An 18,467-nucleotide genomic window follows, 5' to 3' on the forward strand; every position below is an offset into this window, starting at 1 on the left:
ATACCCACACACATAGACATACAGTGGGCACTCTGATGAGAGGGAAATACATTCTCTTTACAGTTGATATCTAATAACTTTGATTACCTTCTCCTAATTCTGATAAGAATCCTGTGGGGCAGGTGTACTAATTAGCTTCATGTTCAATACTTAATGACAGGTATTCCCAAACTAGAGGCTTAAGCACAACATGTAGCATTTGTTTACTAAGTAAATGAAGCCAGGAAGCAGGCAGTTCAAGTCTAGCACAATGATGCCTGGTCACAGAGAAGGCAGGGTCCTTCCAGCTTTACTCTAGATTATGACCCTCACAGCAGCAAGTTTCATAATGAATGTTTGTGCTTGGAGCAGAGGACAGATAGCCTCCTTTTTTTAAAAAGGATTTTTATTGATTTCAGAGAGGAAGGGAGAGGGAAAGATAGAAACATCAATGATGAGAGAATCATTAATCAGCTGCCTCCTGCATGCCCCACACTGGGGATTGAGCCCACAACCTGGGCATGTACCCTTATGGGGAATTGAACCACGACCTCCTGGTTCATAGCTGGACACTCAACCACTGAGCCACGTCAGCCAGGTGAGATTATTCCTTTTGAGGAATCTTTTGGAAGTCTCACACAAAACTTCCATTTTGGTAGGAAATCAGCATCGGCACCAAAGTAGGCATTGCCATTGGACCTGGTAAGTGAAGACCTAGAGGCTCAGGGAGTGATGGGTGTGTGCCAGGAATTAAAATGCTTGGTCAGTTCAATCATTTGCTAAAGATGAGGCTTGAAACCAGTCACTCATTTCTGTATGTGCTAGTCTTCTTTGAAAACATGGGTATTGTCTCCTGTCTGAGAGATTCTTTGCAATGATTAAGTGACAGAGCAAATTCTGAAGTGCCATACTGATTATTTCTCAGTGGAATTGAACTTTTGGTTACCTGGTCACAATTAGGTAAGCCGCACAATGAGATGTAAGGTGATGTTTAATGTTTTAAAAAGCCAGCCAATAGAGTTTTTAAATATTACCGATGTATAATGTCAACCAATGGTGTTTAGTGCCAATTCAGTGCCAATAATAATCCCTAATTTGGGGTGTGGAGAAGAAGGAAACTTTATTTCATGTAAACAGCTTGATTGTGATACAGTACAGCTACAGAACAGCGCAGCTGAGGAACAGCTAGACAGTGTCACAGCTCAATTATGAGATAGCACAGCACCGCTGCGAGGTAGCCCTCTGGCTAGACAGCTCTGCCCTGCTGCTCTGCTCCAGTCCATGGAAATGTCTGTGTTTCAGCTCCATCCTGGGAGAGGAAGACAGCTTTGGTGGAAAGGGAAAGTGTGTGCCCCAAGTGAGAAGAGAGCTGAATTATATAGAGAAAAGTTCCCACTCCTGGTCCCAGATTGGACTGTCCTCATGCAAATGAGAACTCTACATCCTCAAAGTTCTATTGGTCCAAAAGGCCAATAGATTGGTCAGGATGGAACCACTCTGATTGGTGGGAGAAGATGCTGGGGGGAGGGGGAGATATAGCTCCATGGATCTGATTGGATAGAGAAAGTCTCAGTCCTATTGGATGAAATACAATTCCAGGAACTCCTTTACAAGGGCAGGATTCGATGGCAGAACACAGTGCAGGTAGGCAGTTCTGCTCAGGCTTCTCTCTGACGTGCAGCTTGGATGTGAGGCCTCTGTTTAGTAACAGCTTCTAGGCATTGTTTTTTAATTTGAGTCCAGTTTGCCATAGGAACCCTTCAGCTCAGGCTTCTGCCTGAAGTGCAGCTTGGATGCGAGGCTCCTGTTTAGAAACAGCTTCTAGGCATTTTTTTTTTTAATTTGAGTCCAGTTTGCCATAGGAACCCTTCTTGGTAGGTATCTTCTTGCCAGGAGTCAGTAACAGCGAATTCTCTTTAAAAACATGTGGATTTGCCTCCCTCGTTCACTTTAGAGCTCCTGAATGTTGTTGTTTGCATCAAAACATGCATTTTGGTGGTGGGGATGCTTCTGAGAGTGTTTAAAATGAACGAGACTGAGAACTTGCATGTGTTTAGAATGAACAGGACACAGAGAACTTGTGGTTACGAAAACCACGTAACTCCAGGGAAACGCCATGTCTCGCTAACCTGGCCAGGGGAATAGGTTGGTGGTGAAGAGTTGCCCAGCAGCTGTGGTCCTGGCCTGAGCCCCAACCTCAGAGTGGTGAGTTTTAATTAGAGCTTTGCCAGGGAATGAAGACTTGAGAGAATAAAGTTAGCTATTTGGGGACTTCATTTCCTTTAACAGGACATAAGTATTTCTCCTTGATTTATCAGTTATTTCTTTAAGTTACTTTGTATTTTTTGCTGATTTAATTATTGCTGTTCCTGATAAAGTAGGTTCAAAATAAAATAAGTTTTAATGTGATTTTTTTCAATTATAAAAAAAAAAAAGAGCACAGCTGTGGAACAGCTCGACAGTGTTACAGCTCAATTATGAGATAGCACAGCACCGCTGCGAGGTAGCCCTCTGGCTAGACAGCTCTGCCCTGCTGCTCTGCTCCAGTCCATGGAAATGTCTGTGTTTCAGCTCCATCCTGGGAGAGGAAGACAGCTTTGAAGTTTTAATGTGATTTTTTTCCTATATGGGAGGAACGGAAAGAAATAAGTGATTCCTAGGAGGATGGGGCATGTACAGTACTGGTTCTGCTGCTTACCACCAGCTCAGATTCATGAGCAGGTTATTTAGCACTCCTCAGCTTTGGTTTTCTCATCTGTAAAATGGGGTTGGCAATACGTCCTTTCAAAGCTAAAGAGAGTTAAACAAATGTACCAGTACAATGCCTAGCACCCTGGAATCTTCCATCATTCAATCAATGGTGCTTGTTATGATTCAGTTGAGGTCAGAGCTGTGCTAAGACACCCAGGACTCCTGATTGAAGTCAAATGCTCTTTCTACTTCTTGCCAATGCTCTTCCTGACCCCTCACTGTGGCCAGAGTCAAAATGTGGGCTGCCATCCACTCCTTTATCTCTCTTCTTTTAACACATGTTTTTTAAAAGTTGATTTTTAGATAGAGAGGAAAGCAGAGAGAGAGAGAGAGAGAGAGAGAGAGAGAGAGAGAGAGAGAGAGAGAAACATTGATGATTAGAAAGAAACATCAAATGGCTGCCTCCTGCACACCCCCTATTGGGGGATTGAGCCCGCAACAGGGACATATGTCCTGACTGGGAATTGAACCCCTGACCTCTTAGTGCATGGGGGCGACACTCAATCCTCTGAGCCACACCAGCGGGGCCACTCCTTTGTTTACTTGGGTGGGAGGTAGGGAGAGAGCTTCAGGGGTCTGACTGGATCATGGATCTTGTGATATGGTGAGAGCTCAGACCTAAGGTGTTTACTACTCCCCTCTCCCGCCTCAGTTTACTGATGGAGAAACTGAAGCCCAGAGAGGGAAGGGGCTTTCTAGAAATCAACAGCTTTGCTTTTATCTTAGTCATCACTTTGGGACCTTTCTGGATTGCAGCAAAGCCCAAGTCTTTATGGATCTGTCTGTTCTGCCTTATCTGGCCTCATACGTGAAGAGCTACATTTGGCAGAGAGGGACATTAAAGCCTGGTTACGGCTGTCTGCAGCAGCGGGCACAGTCGGAATCTTAATACACACTTACTAGCAGTTTCATGACTGTCTGCTTGCAGCAGGCTGGCTCCTCCTGCATGGCTCTAATGCAGTGTATTACTCTGACTCACCATGTAGGGAATGGGTCAACGATCGCTGGCACGTTGAAGGGAATACACACTCTTCAAATGCTTCGTATAAGATGTCATTGGGCTTAGTAGTATCCCTTTCTTGATTCTTAACATTCTCAGCACGACACAGCTTTGCAAACAGAATTATTCTTTGACATACTGTTTTTGTCCACCAGCCAGGAAACTGGCTTTTGATGGGGAAGGAGTGGAAGGAGGTGTGACCCCATAGGAGAGGCTCTGCTGGAAGAGTTCCAGATTGAGTCCTGAATTGGACCTTAAAGATCTCTACTACATCGCCCTACATTTTCACAGAAGTAAAACAGAGGCCTAGAGCAGTGATGGTGAACCTTTTGAGCTCGGCGTGTCAGCATTTTGAAAAACCCTAACTTAACTCTGGTGCCGTGTCACATATAGAAATTTTTTTGATATTTGCAACCATAGTAAAACAAAGACTTATATTTTTGATATTTATTTTATATATTTAAATGCCATTTAACAAAGAAAAATCAACCAAAAAAATGAGTTCACGTGTCACCTCTGACACGTGTGTCATAGGTTCGCCATCACTGGCCTAGAACAAAGTCACTTGGTCTAGGTCCCATAACCGGATGGTGACCAAAAAAAGGGCCAAGTCCCTTGATTTTTAAGACAGTATGTAGATTTACATAAAGCTTGTTCTTGCTCTTTAGAATCTTTGGAAAGAAATAGAGAGTGAAGTAACACATTACCTAAAAATTTAAATTTAGATGAGTAGGTACATAAGTAGAAAAATAAAAGAAAGAGAAAAAAAAACACACAGAAAACAAAGCTGCCTGCTGGATGCTTTTCAAGGAAAATATAAGCTAGACTGTCAGCTCCTGGAAGTGGGCATTTTAACCCTTGTCACATTGAGCTGAACACTTGGAACATATGCAGATGTTTGATTAATCAACTAAAAAAGTTTTGAGGTGCCCAGCTGGTGTGGTTCAGTGGTGGTGCCTAGGTTGTGCCTGGGGGCGTGCAGGAGGCAGCCGATCAATGATTCTCATCATTGGTGTTTATCTCTCTCTCCCTCTCCCTTCTTCTCTGAAATAAATTATATATATAAATCATTTCACTTCTTGGGTAATAATTGTCATTTTGTTCACTTGGACAAGCCCAGAGAGAGAGGGCACTGCTGCCTGCTTATCCATTTCAGGGCTCCGGGTCACAGAGCTGGGGCTGGTGAGCCATTTCTGCTTCTCAAAGTGACCCTTCAGGCATGCAGCCCATTTCACTGCAGACCAGGAGGCCACCTGCCGCATTTCATTGCCATATTCAGCGTGCTTCTTGGATTTCGCCCCAGTGTGGGCCAGCAAAGTGGAATCAGAGAGCTGCAACCAGGCTCCGGCTTTTCCAGCACACTGGCCTGTGGCTGTTAGTATAGCTTCTTCCAGGGTGGGAAAAGGAGCAGAGGAAGAAAGTGGGAAACAGAATTCCTTCCGCTTTATGCATATCTGACTTTGAGGGGCAAACTGCCATGCTGCCTCTTCCTACTCCAAAGACCCCACACTATCGCATCTGGACCGTTGCCTGCTTTTCCCCTGCAAACTAGCCCTCTCCATAATTCGGCAGATTACCAGGACTCCTCGCTTGTTTCTTACTCATCTGTGGGATTTTCGGCAAACCTTTCAGGATACCAGAACTCTCAGGTCCCCCCAGGCTTGGCTGTTGCTCCTTTTGGTTTTGAGACCACGGTTCTCTGTCTATTGTTGATAAGTGGCACAAAAGCTCTACCCACCTATCCATTGATTCAGTTGTAAATGAAAACTAGAAAATGTAATACTTCTAGGTGTCTGAGCTTTTTACATAAGAGTGACACAAGACATTGGTGGAATCAAGGACTATTTACTAGAGAAATAGCTGAGTGTGGAATTAATCTCAATGTTAGGGTCAATATTGAAGCAGTGATGGGAAGTTATTATATAATTTATGGATGCAGCCACCAAACTTCAACTTAGACCAGACAGACTCTAGCCTTAGACACACATCGTGTTTATGCCAAATGCAAGTGAAATTGTTGGTGTTCAGGTTCCATTGTAATTTAGCTCTTCTAACTAGACATGTGTAAGATGAATATTTAAATAGCTCTTCCATGCTGTGGACCTAGAATTTGTGGTGTGGGGTTATTGGCAAAAGGAGGAACAGCAGATTGCTTGAAATGTCCTTGTCCAGCTCATCCCTGCAAGTCTAATTTCAGCTCCTTTTTCAAACTTTATCTTACATAACATCATCTCTATGAATCCAGTCCTGATTCCCCTGTCAAAATAACTCCTGTCTTTCAACTCCTGGTACATTTCTGTGAGTGCAGTGTGTGCAACTTAATACTTTGTGTTATTATTACTATTGACCATATTCTAGTCTCCTGTTAAATTTGTAGAAATCCTTAATAGCAGAGTAAACACTTAATCCTTTCTGTACCTGTCATATTTCTTAGCATGGTGGCTGGCACACAGTGGCTATTTATTGTGTTTGGTGTGTTATGATTCAGTAAATCAGTGACTGACCAACTGAATAAATGAAGAAACAGATGCATAAATATGTGCGGGAGATGGGAATGGGCTGATGGATACAATGTCTGCAAACCCAATATTCTTTAATATTATAGCTATTACTCTTTGGGGAGCATTGTACCAAACACTCTGAATATATGATCTCACTGAGCTTTACAGCATGTATAGCGAGTACTGTTATTCCCATTTTACACATGAAGAAATTGAGATTTAGAAAAACTAAGCATTTTACCCAAAGATTTGGAAACTCAGTGTGTCTGACTGGAGACCATGTGTGTAGCCACTGGACCATGTGCCTGCATCTGCAGGGGATGAAGAAGGGAAGCAGGAAAGGTGTTTATAAGGATGGAGAGCAAATGTGTCTTCTTTCTTTTAGGAGTCTCAAAAACATGACAATTTCATTTTCTTGTTTGTGGTTATCGCTTCTCAAATGAGACCAGAGACAAATTTAAGACTTATTGGCCAACAACTCATTATATTGGTCAAGTGTCAGTGTTGGTATTCACCTTGGTTGCGCTTTAGACTGAGCATTCTATGCAGTTGAGTATAGTCTCATCACCGTTATTAAGGAGCTCCAGAAATACCCTCTATTTCAGTAAGATATTTATTATGATGAGACCTACATCCACTCAACTTGAAAATGATTTTCTCATAGTCCCTGGATTGTGGGGCTACTTAATGTTCTTGGTTAACTCTCAGCATATAATGCAATGCCTGAGCTTAGTCCTTTTGGGGGTGCCAGGCCACCTGGATGGCCTCAGGGGTTCCTAGAAGAAGGATGCATAAGAACAATGTCTCCCCATCCAGCTGACTCCTATTTAGAGGCAAGGACTTTTTTTAAAATATGCTTTTATTGATTTCTTTATTTTTTTGAGAGAGGAAGGGAGAGGGATAGAGAGATAGAAACATGTATGAGAGAGAAACATCCAAGATAGGTTGCCTCCTACACTCCCCTACTGGGGATTGAGCCTGCAAGCTAGGCATATGCCCTGAATGGGAGTTGAACCAATGACCTCTTGGTTCATGGGTCAACGCTGAACCATTGAGCCACACCATCCAGGCAAGGCAAGGACTTTTAATCTGACAGTCACTGGTCCAGAGGACAGTCATTAATACCATTTCTCATGTGATCTCTGCGATGCTTTTCTTCCAAATGGACTCTGGGGTTTTAGTCCTTTTGGGGGCGCCAGGCCATCTGGATGGCCTCAGGGGTTCCTAGAAGAAGGATACATAAGAACAATGTCTTCCCATCCAGCTGACTCCTATCTAGAGGCAAGGACTTTTTTTTAATATGCTTTTATTGATTTCTTTTTTTCGAGAGAGAGAGGAAGGGAGAGGGATAGAGAGATAGAAACATGTATGAGAGAGAAACATCCAAGATAGGTTGCCTCCTACACTCCCCTACTGGGGATTGAGCCTGCAAGCTAGGCATATGCCCTGAATGGGAGTTGAACCAATGACCTCTTGGTTCATGGGTCAACGCTGAACCATTGAGCCACACCATCCAGGCAAGGCAAGGACTTTTAATCTGACAGTCACTGGTCCAGAGGACAGTCATAAATACCATTTCTCCTGTGGTCTCTTCTTTTCTTCCAAATGGACTCTGGGGTTTGTCTTATTGTTTCAAGGAAGAATCATGCACACCAAACTAGTCTTCATCATATGTCTGTAGGTGGCCAAGGGTTCTGTGCATAAGGCTGTTTACTTGTCTCAGGTTCTTTTCTTAGCTAAAAACAGATATCAGCCCAGCCACAGTGGGGCCAGGATGTCCAGCCAAGATCTGGTCAGTCCTCTTTCCCTGGCTTGGGTCCCATGCAATCCCCCTTGGCTACTACTCAGAGCCATGTTGTATAGGGATAGATTTCCCAGAACAACAGGCAGCAATGGCCCAACTCTGGAGCATCTGCCCCAAATCCAGATTTCCTACTGTTACTTTCAGCCTCCCTGAGCTATGGAAGAATGGAGATCATGGCCTCCTCTCTTACCACAGTCCCACTGCCATTGAACCTCCCACCGGGCCTATCTAGAACCTGCATTTGTATGAGTTTCTCCTCGGTTTGGGCTCTTTCCTTATTCCTGTAGCCCTATCTTGCATTGAACCCATGTGAGGACATTATAAACATCTATGCAGGACAAACTGTGTAGTCCAATTCTTTGATATTGCCTGTCCTGTTCCCAACTGCAAAGAACTGGCCTCAGCCAAGCTGCCTTAAACAAGTGGGCAATTGATATTATGAAAACTTCCTTATTAATCTTTTCCATGTGGCTGATTTAGGCTTGGGACGGCTGGGATTTCTGATAAGCTCAGACACACTGTATTTTAAGGACCGAATAAACAGATTACATATACAGATGACTACTCACTAATCTTCCCAAGCAGCTTGACCAGTGCAACGTCAAGAGCACTTCAACACTGCTGCCAAATTAGACCAGGCTGATCCTGAGCCTAGGCAATCCTTTGCTGTAACTCATGCAGCTATGCAAACATGCCTCAGATCTATTTGTTTCTTTAATCCAATTGGATTCTACTGAGACATGTTTTCATCTTATACTTCTATGATTTATGTTCATAATGATAAGTCTTCTATAATCCTGGTGCTTACAAGGATTCAGCACCCTGGCCCAGGGAAGTCATCAGTGTTAGTGACAACAGGGTTGGTCTTAGTGTCAGAAACTATGCTCAAATATGATTGCTTTATGACAGCCTAGTGTAATCAATATGATTGCTTCATGGTAGTAAGAAAACCTCCAAAGAATTTTCTAATATATATATAAAACAATCCACATGTATGTGGACTCACTTAGTTCAAACCTGTTATTGTTCGAGGGTCAATTGTATAAACAACTACAGCACCAACTCTAATCCCTTAGTTAGGTTAGGCCATCTCTGTTATTTAAGAGTATTTATTTTTAAAATCAATGTTTCTCAAATTGTGGTCTCTGGACCAGCACATCAGCATCATCTGGGGATTTGTCAGTAATATAAATGGTTGAGCATTAGCCCAGACCTAGTGAATCAAGAACTCCGGGGTAGGGCCCAGTAATCTGTGTTTTAACAAATCCTCCAGGTGATTCTGGTGTATGCTGAGTTTTGAGCACCACTGTTTTACATAATAGGAATACCAACATTGGTACTCAGTTGAATTAACTCTATTCATATTCATTCATATTCATTACCTTGAATAAAAACATTGAAGTTATTTCAACATAGTCATCATTTATAAGAATCAGTCACAGAGCCCTGGCAAAGTTGCTCAGTTGGTTAGAACATCGTCCCAATACACCAAGGTTGTGGGTTTGATCCCTGGTTAGGGCACATATAAGAATCAACCAATGAATGCATAAATGTATGGACCAACAAATTGATGTTTCTCTCTCTCTCTAAAAATAAATAAAAAGAAAAAAAAAAGAAAAAAGAATCAGTCACAGAGTTAGAAAGGACTGAGGAGACTATGCTGTCTCCATTTTTTTCAATATAGAGACCAACTTTTCAAATGTTTAAAAAAATGCATAGTGATTAAAAGGTGTTTGAACTATCTCAGAACTGTCATGCAGACTGAATGATGTACAGGAATACATTCTATAAAGTCTAAAAATATTACCTAGATTTTAGAAATGAGTTTTAAGAAAGGCCAGCTGTCATCATGCCGTACCAATTCTACAAGTTGTTCGAAAGCAAACAATGCATGGACTCCTCCCTTTTGGCCTGAACTTTGATTCAGTGAAGAAAAAAAAAGAAAAGAAAAGAAAAGAAAAGAAGAGAAAAGAAAAGAAACTATGCTTAAGTCATGTGGCAGCAAATCAGAAGGTTGGCTTGTTCCTCCCCTCTTCCCCACCCTCTCCACATTTCCTATGGCAAATTGATGAACACATAACCTATTGAATTAAAGCTAATTTTAGTTCCAAAGCCATTAGGAAATAAGATCCTGGAGGGAATCTTAAGCAATTTCATTTCAGCTGATTAAGATGTTTAGATATAATGCATTGCATTTTATGTTTAGAAATGTTGTCAAAGTTATAAGCACACTAGGTATACAGTGTCCTAGAAGTTAACAGATTGGTGGTAGTATCTAGTTAAGACTTTTGATGACTCAGTAAAATTTCCTTGAAAGCTTTCCTGATTCCATAGTCACAAGGGGAAGGCCTAAAGTCCCTAGGTAACTGTGAGATCAATTCCTACCCATCAGAGATCTGTTTGCATGTAGTTATTTTTACAGTTTGCTCTTGACTTAGGCCTACTCTGGTTTCTGAGCCTGTTCTTTGATCTTCCTCGAATTTAATGATTCATATTCCATGTATTTCAAGAATGATAAGAGCCATATATACAGAGTTTATTGACAACCAATCCTGTGTGACAGGGAGTAAAGAGGCTCCCAAGAAAATATTTTAAAATCTTCTATTCAAAATATAATGTCACGTCCAGAGATACATAGGCACTTTTCAAATTGCTACCAGCTACTGTTTATGTCCCAAGCCCATACAAAGATCAGATCAATATTGCTGTCCTCAGGGTGCTTACAGTCTTCTGTGAGATACACAATAAAACAGCTAACATTTTTTAAGTTCTTCCTATGTGTTAGACATCTCACTAAGTGCTGGACATGGGCTATTTTATTTAACCCTGGCAATTGTCTAAAAACAGGCACTTAATTATCCCTGTTTTAAAGATGAGAAAGCAGAGGCTTTAAAGGCATTGAAAAGCTTTCCCAAGATAATACATCTAATACGTTTTGGATTTGGCATTTGAACCAGATTAGTTGACTACAGGGTCCTCACATGTAACAGCCATATGACACTGTTGTGTGGAAGGACAACATGTAATTGTATATGAAAGACAGTTGTGCAATGCTCTTTGGGGTCACCAAGGAGACATTATCTGCCTCTGACCAGAAGGCTAGGAGAGCTGGTGGGGAAGAGTTCACTTGTGTACAGGTTATGTGAAAGCCCTGATCCATGACCAGGAGAGATGGTGAGGAGGTGTGTGCGACAAAGTCACACTGGGTAGTGAAGTCAAGAGGAGGTATGTTCAGAGCCCCAATCCTCTTTCCTAACACACTTGCTCCTTACTGGGACATTCTTCCACCTGTACTCCTTAAGGAAGTGTTCTCGTCGTTATAGTATAGTGTAATATGGGTAGGGAGTTTGCTGTCATAAATATACAACTTCAAATCTCCATTCCATAAGTCACTAGCTTTATTATCTTGAGCATATTACTCCAAATCCTTGAATTTTAATTTTATCATGTGCAAAATGGGGATATCAATACTTCCTCACAAGCTTATTATGAACATGAAAGGCTAAAGGAAGAAATGGATAAGAGCTGACCTGCTGAGCTCAGGGCCAGCGATGTAATGTATGCTCATTCAGTGCAGCTTCTCTCTTTTATTTATTTATTTTTATTTATTGGTTAATCCTCACCCGAGGATATTTTTTCCATTGAGTTTTATAGAGAGTGGAAGGGAGAGGGAGAGACAGAGAGCCATTGAGTTTTAGAGAGAGTGGAAGGGAGAGGGAGAGACAGAGAGAAACATCGATGTGAGAGAGACACATCGATTGGTTGCCTCCTGCATGCACCCTGACCAGGGCCTGAGAACCTGCAACCCAGGTATGTGCTCTTGACTAGAATGGAAGCTGGGACCCTTCAGTCCATGGGCCAATGCCCTATCCACTGAGCCAAACCAGCTAGGGCAACTTCTCCCTTTTCAACTCTGCTCTGAGGGAAAGTTTTTACCTCACTCTTTTGTATTTTGGTACACTCACATTCCAAACTAGCTTTTCTTTCTCAAAAGAGCAGCTGAACATCAAACCTGACCTTTCGGTGGCTTCTTGCCTTCAAGGGATTTCAAATGTCACAGATTTTTCTAAGGATTTTTTGGGGGGGACATTTTGTTGCTGTGAAATTCAACCCATGAGCAGGCAAGTCTTCTGCTTGTTATTTGAAGCTGGGGCCTTCTCACCTCTGACATAGTCCTAAGCACTAAGGGGAATAGAGCTGAGTCCCAAGAGATGTCCTTCAGGAAGCACAACCCAACAGCTCAGCCATAACCTCTGAGCTGTAACGAAACTGTGAGGTCCAAGAATATCTCCAACTCTAATGGGAAGTTTCCATCTTCCCAGACAGTGAAACAGGGCAGATCGTTACTCAGCAAAAGTGCTCTGAAGTCAAAGCATTTCCAGACAGCCTTCGTCCCATCAGCAAGCAAGCAGTCTTGGTTGTGATCAATAAATGTAATTAGGGAATCAGGAGAGGGGACCCCATCCCTTAGGCTACTCCCCATAAGGCCATTTGCAGGACATTAGCAGGGACGTGGAAAACATCTTGCTCATCATTCCAGCTACTTGAATATGTTTATTTAGTGCGAAAGTCTTCTGCTTTGTCCAAAGCCCACCTCAACATCCCAGAGGTCATCATATGTCTTTCAATTCACAAACAGCTGTGAATTTATTTTTTTCCCTTACCACTTCCTCCCCTGTCTCCTTTCTACTCATTTCACCTTCTTTTTTTGTCCTCCTTTTTTTGAGCAAGAAAGGGCCAATGTGGTTAAAAAGTCATTATTTCCTCTGTTCAGACTCCAAATCTTTGGTGGAACTAAATAAGATAATCATGATAGTTCACACTGGTTAAGTTTTCTGAGGTGCTAAATAAGTTATGTTTCCTTAAAAACACTGTGTTTCTTCAATCTTTTATTCTGTGGACACGCGCTAAGCACCTCATGTGTGCAGCCCTTGGATGCAGATGGTGTGTCTTGCATTTGCCTGTTCTGAAAGAGCTCACAGCTATGAAGAAAGTGAAAGATGTGACTAAATTTATTAATAAAATAGAACAGAAGAAAGGAATCCAGGGAGATCAAAAGAGAAGTAATTTTTTTGCTGAATAAGATGAGCTAGACCTTAAATATTGTCTGAAAGTAATAAAAGCAACACTTTGTGTTCAAACTACACAGGAGGGATGGGTTCTTAGACATCATCCCTCTCACACAACTTTGCAGCTCATCTGGACCTCCATGTGCATAAAGGGAAATGGCGGGAAATAAGGAGAGAAGAGGTATAGTTGTGCTAATAGATCCAAAGTACTAAAAACAAACTATCATATAAATGGCAGGAACTCTCCCACCCCTAACCCTCCCCATGGGTCTGTTCTCCAAGTCAGTCTCTCTTTTGGGTGCTCCCTTTGATGTCATCTGTTGAGGGACAGTTCCATTTTGATGCAGCAACCACATACGTAGGATTGCTCAGTGTCAAAGGACTAGTGAGGGAAACCCACGCAGGAGAAATAGCAGGAGGCAGGATGTGGGGTGAGATCCAGGATGAGGCCATATCTTGTACTCCCATTTCAATGCAGTCCTCCTCCCCTTCCCCTGTAATTTTTACCAAGTTTGCTTAAGAGGGACCTATTTTGTGTAAATAAAAGCTGTGATTAGGAAAAGGGGAGCTATGGTAATCTTAGGACTTTTTCTGCAAAGAAACAACAAAAGGTAACTGGTTATTGTCAGAACATCAACTTCTAATTAATAATCTGAAGTCAAAGGTACTGTAAACATTTTATGTCTTTGAAATGGTGTTTTGCATTCAAGGTACAGAAAAATATCTTTTCCCAATTAAAAAGGTTTTTATAGACAGATTGATTGTTCATATTGATTAAATATATCATGCATCAAAGCAAAAATTTATAAGTAAAACAGTGCATTCTAGCGAAATCAGAATTTTCATAAACTGGTGTATTGAGATATACTTTTAAAGAATAATATACAATGTTTATGTGTGTACATAGTAAACACAATGAGCATAATAAACTCAATTTGAGTTATTTAGCACTTCCAAGAAAGAACAGTTTTTAAAAAAGTAAAAATACAGTAAACTATGTGCAAAAGAAAACAATTTAAGTAAATTTCAACTTTTTTTCTGTGTTAATAAAGTATAGTAAAATATCTATCAGAATATTATTAACAGCCATTGAGAATCTGTATATACTCGAAGACAATCTAAAACTGCTCTTTTATTTAAAAGACTAGAGGCCCGGTGCATGGTTTCATGCACATTGAAAGGAAATTAATCAGAAGATGGACAGGCCCAACATGCCCTGGAGCCAAACTCCTGCAGTCTCTCCCTACTGGCCACACCTGGGGCAGCGCCAGGGCTCAAAGGGTGTCTGCGAAGTGAGCGGGTTTCCTCCAGCAGGTGGGGTCCCTTGGCCTGGCCTGCAGGGATCAGACCGAAAATGGCAGGACACATATTAATACCCTTTGTAATACTTCAAGCAATAAAAAAAAAATAAATAAATAAAAATCCCCAATAGACAAATCTCAGTCACATTCCCTGTCCTCGGTCTGGACTAGAAAACAGGAAGCTATAAACCCACCAATATCTGTCCCTTTGAAGAGATAGTTTTTAAAAAGGAAAGAAAGTAAAGAAGAATAAACAAACAGTCCCTGAAATATGGCAGGTGGTTTTTAGAGGCTACTGTGCTCTTGCCTTAGTCACCCTGTGAAATGAGATAACTGTGATTGGAATGTGGCCACCTCCTCCTAGTACCTGCATCTTCATATGAAGGGAGGATGCTGGTAAATAAAACTTATTTTAAACTGATCAACAGAACAATAAATAAAGAAGACTTAGCAGCCATACCTTTCAGAAATGAAGCAATATTTAAATATATAAAACCAAGATTGTTAAAATTTCAGAAGTTAGAAAAATCAGAATTATAGAGGGAGATCACCTCACTTCACTAATAATCTGACACTTCGAATAGACACATAAACAGAGGATAGAAAATTGTCATTAAAAGTTTGATTTGTATGAAACACTTAAGGAATTTTCTACTCACCAAGAGAAAAATCATGTTCAACTACCGGTTGGCCAGTTGGCGGGTCGGATGGTCAGTTAGGCTTTTATATATATAGATATTGATTATTTGACTTGTAAGAGATCAACCGAAGGACTTGTATGCATGCATATGAGCATAACCAATGGACATAAGACACTGGGGGGTAGGGGAAGCCGGGGTATTGTCAAGGGCGGGGAAAAAAAGGACACATATGTAATACCCTTTGTAATGCTTTAAGCAATAAAAAAAAAACATCTGCCCCCTGGTGGTCATTGCGCATCATAGCTACCGGTTGGCCAGTTGGCGGGTCGGACGGTCAGTTAGGCTTTTATATATATAGATATAGATTATTTGACTTGTAATTTTTAAAAATTCGGACTGCTTTTTCTTTTCTATTAAGCCAAGTTGGCAAGACTTACTATTCAACAGTGCTTCTGTTATGTCAGAGGTTGTTGAGTGAAATAAATAAAGCTCGTAAATTAATTTAGTTCCACTGTTTACATAGATCAATAAACTGGCTTGGCATCTATAAATCTTCTGTGCTAGAACACAGGCAAAAAGGTGTTCCTTTTATTAGTTAGGAAATCAGTGGTTACAAGTCTCAGTTCTTTGTATAGGAAAACAATTGAATGAGGTTTCTTTCAGACATCAGTAATAAAGAAAAACGATGGAGTATCACATTACTTATTAATAGGAATCCAATAAGCTAGTTACTAACAGGAATAAATGTGTTTTCTTGTGGTTGAGAACAAAATCATTACAACATACTCAACTAATGTTCATGTGACCTAGAAGTGATCTCTCCTTAAATGAAATATTTTCTCAGAGTTAATTAAAATTTTGACCTAAAAATAAGTAGGTTTTGATTTCTGTTTGGGTGTGTGCAGATAATAAAGATTTTCACTTTGTGGTAATGCTAAGAAAAATCAAGATAAAGTAGTAATTACACTTATCTACGAGATGATTGAGGAAGCTTAAATGAATTGATGCCTAAAGAGAGAAGACCTTCCTTAATGAGCAGGGAGCGGTGCCTCTCCTTCCAACATCAGGCTGTTTTGTCTACATTGAAAATCTGTTGTTGAATGGAGTCATCTTCATTAATTATCCTAGAGCAGTGGTTCTCAACCTTCTGGCCCTTTAAATACAGTTCCTCATGTTGTGACCCAACCATAAAATTATTTTCGTTGCTACTTCATAACTGTAATGTTGTTACTGTTATGAATCGTAATGTAAATATCTGATATGCAGGATGGTCTTAGGCGACCCCTGTGAAAGGGTCGTTCGACCGCCAAAGGGGTCGCGACCCACAGGCTGAGAACCGCTGTCCTAGAGAAATCTTCTGGATAAATTCCTGCAGCTTCTACATCAGCACCTGCTGCTTCATTGCACCTTTATGTTATGGAGATAACTTCTTTTCTTCACCCTCAGGACCAACATCAGCTAGCTGCAGACTTCTCTTCTGCAGCTTCCTCACCTCTCTCAGTCTTGAAAGAATTGAAGTCGGGCCTTGCTCAGGATTAAACTTTGGCTTAAAGGAATGTTGAGGTGGGTTCGATCTTATATCCAGACCACTAAAACGTTTCCTTATCAGCAATAAGGCTGGTTTGCTTTCTTATCAGAACTGTATTCACTGGAGTAGCACTTTCAATTTCTTTCAAGAACTTTTTCCTTTGTCTTCACAACTTGGCGAACTGTTTTTCATAAGAGGGCTAGCTTCCAGCCTATCTATCTCAGCTTTTGTGTGACATGTATCTTCGCTAGGTTTAATCATTTCTAGCCTTTGATTTAAATTGAGAGATGTGTGACTCTTCCTTTCACTTGAACACTGAGAGGCCACCATAGGGTTATTAATTGGGCTAATTTCAATATTATTGTGTGTTGGGAAATATGGAGGCCTGGGGAAAGGGAGAGAAATGGCAGAACAGCTAGTTGGCAGACAGTCACACACAACCTAGCCTGCTCGGTGTGACTCAGTTGGTTGATCATCATCCCATGCACCAAGAGGTTGCCGGTTCAATTCCTGGCCAGGGCACCTGCCTGGGTTGAGGCTCAATCCTCAGTAGGGGGTTTTTAGGAGGCAGCTGATCAATGTTTCTATTTCTCTCTTCCTCTCTCTCTAAAAAAAAATCAATAAAAGCATATTAAAAAACACAAAACACAGAACCTTTTTTGATTGTTTGCCATCTTGGATGGGCACAGTTCATGGCACACTGAAACAATTACAATGGTATCATCGAAGATCACTGATCACAGATCATAACAAATATAATAATAATGAAAAAGTTTGACGTATTGCAAGAATTGCCAAAATGTGACACACAGACACAACATGAGCAAATGCTATTGGAAAATGGTGCTGAGAGACTTTGCTCAGTGCAGGAATGCAGGGTTGCCACAAACCTTCAATTTGTGTAAAGAAAAAAAAAAAGCAGTATCTGTGCAGCACAATAATGCAAAGCACAATAAAACGAGATATGCCTGTACCCATATTTTCAAGGATGTCTATTGCAGCATTTTTCATACTAGTCCCCAGTGGGAAGCAAAGTAAATGACCATTGATGGCAGAATGGCTAAATTAATTGGGGAGCTACCACACTATGAATATAATATGGCCATTAAAATAATGAATTAGAGCTGTATCAGAGGAATTTTATAATTTTCACACAAGGACTGTTGAGTAAGAAAAAAGCCATACAGAAAAGTGTGGCTAATTTCATTCCCTTTTAATAAAACATTTAATTTCAAAAGTTGTGTGTGTATATATATTTTGTGTACTTCTGTATCAGGTTATACTAGTATTGAGAAAACACGGAAGAATATAATGTAAGCATGTAATCATTTGATGGATATAGAGCTCAAGTTCAAGGTTTGATACATTGGACCCAAGTGAAAGCTAACTTTGACCCTTTCGTAGCACTTAGATACCACATGCACATTATGGAGTTATCATTCCTTTTATTTGTTTGTTTATTTCACTGTGTTCCGGGAGAGGGTGTTGCAGGGGATATAATCTGTCACACTGCAAGAGTGGTCATCTCTTTGAGCTCTTCTTTACTAACAAAGTTTGAAGATCCAGCAGCCCTACAGGTGGGTTTATGTTCAGGTTCAGTGATTCCACATAGTCAGACCTAAGTCTCTCCTAAGACCTTGCAACCAAGGCCCGAGCCTGCATTGATACCAGTGTATTTCTCCCATGAGACCCAGCTAAAGGGTATTTTGAAGGGCAGCCAATGGTATAGCCAAGGCTTTGGGTGGGGTCAGACAGATCTGGGTTTGATTCCTGATTTCCCACTTTTTCTAATAGTGTGAATCTTTTCAGTTTACTTCACCTCCCTGAGCATGTAACTTTATTTATAAAATGGGTAGAATCACAACCACCTCATTGTTCCTAGGAGGATTATTA

Source organism: Myotis brandtii, unplaced genomic scaffold (assembly GCF_000412655.1).
Source record: "Myotis brandtii unplaced genomic scaffold, ASM41265v1 scaffold1680, whole genome shotgun sequence".
Taxonomy (NCBI): domain Eukaryota; kingdom Metazoa; phylum Chordata; class Mammalia; order Chiroptera; family Vespertilionidae; genus Myotis; species Myotis brandtii.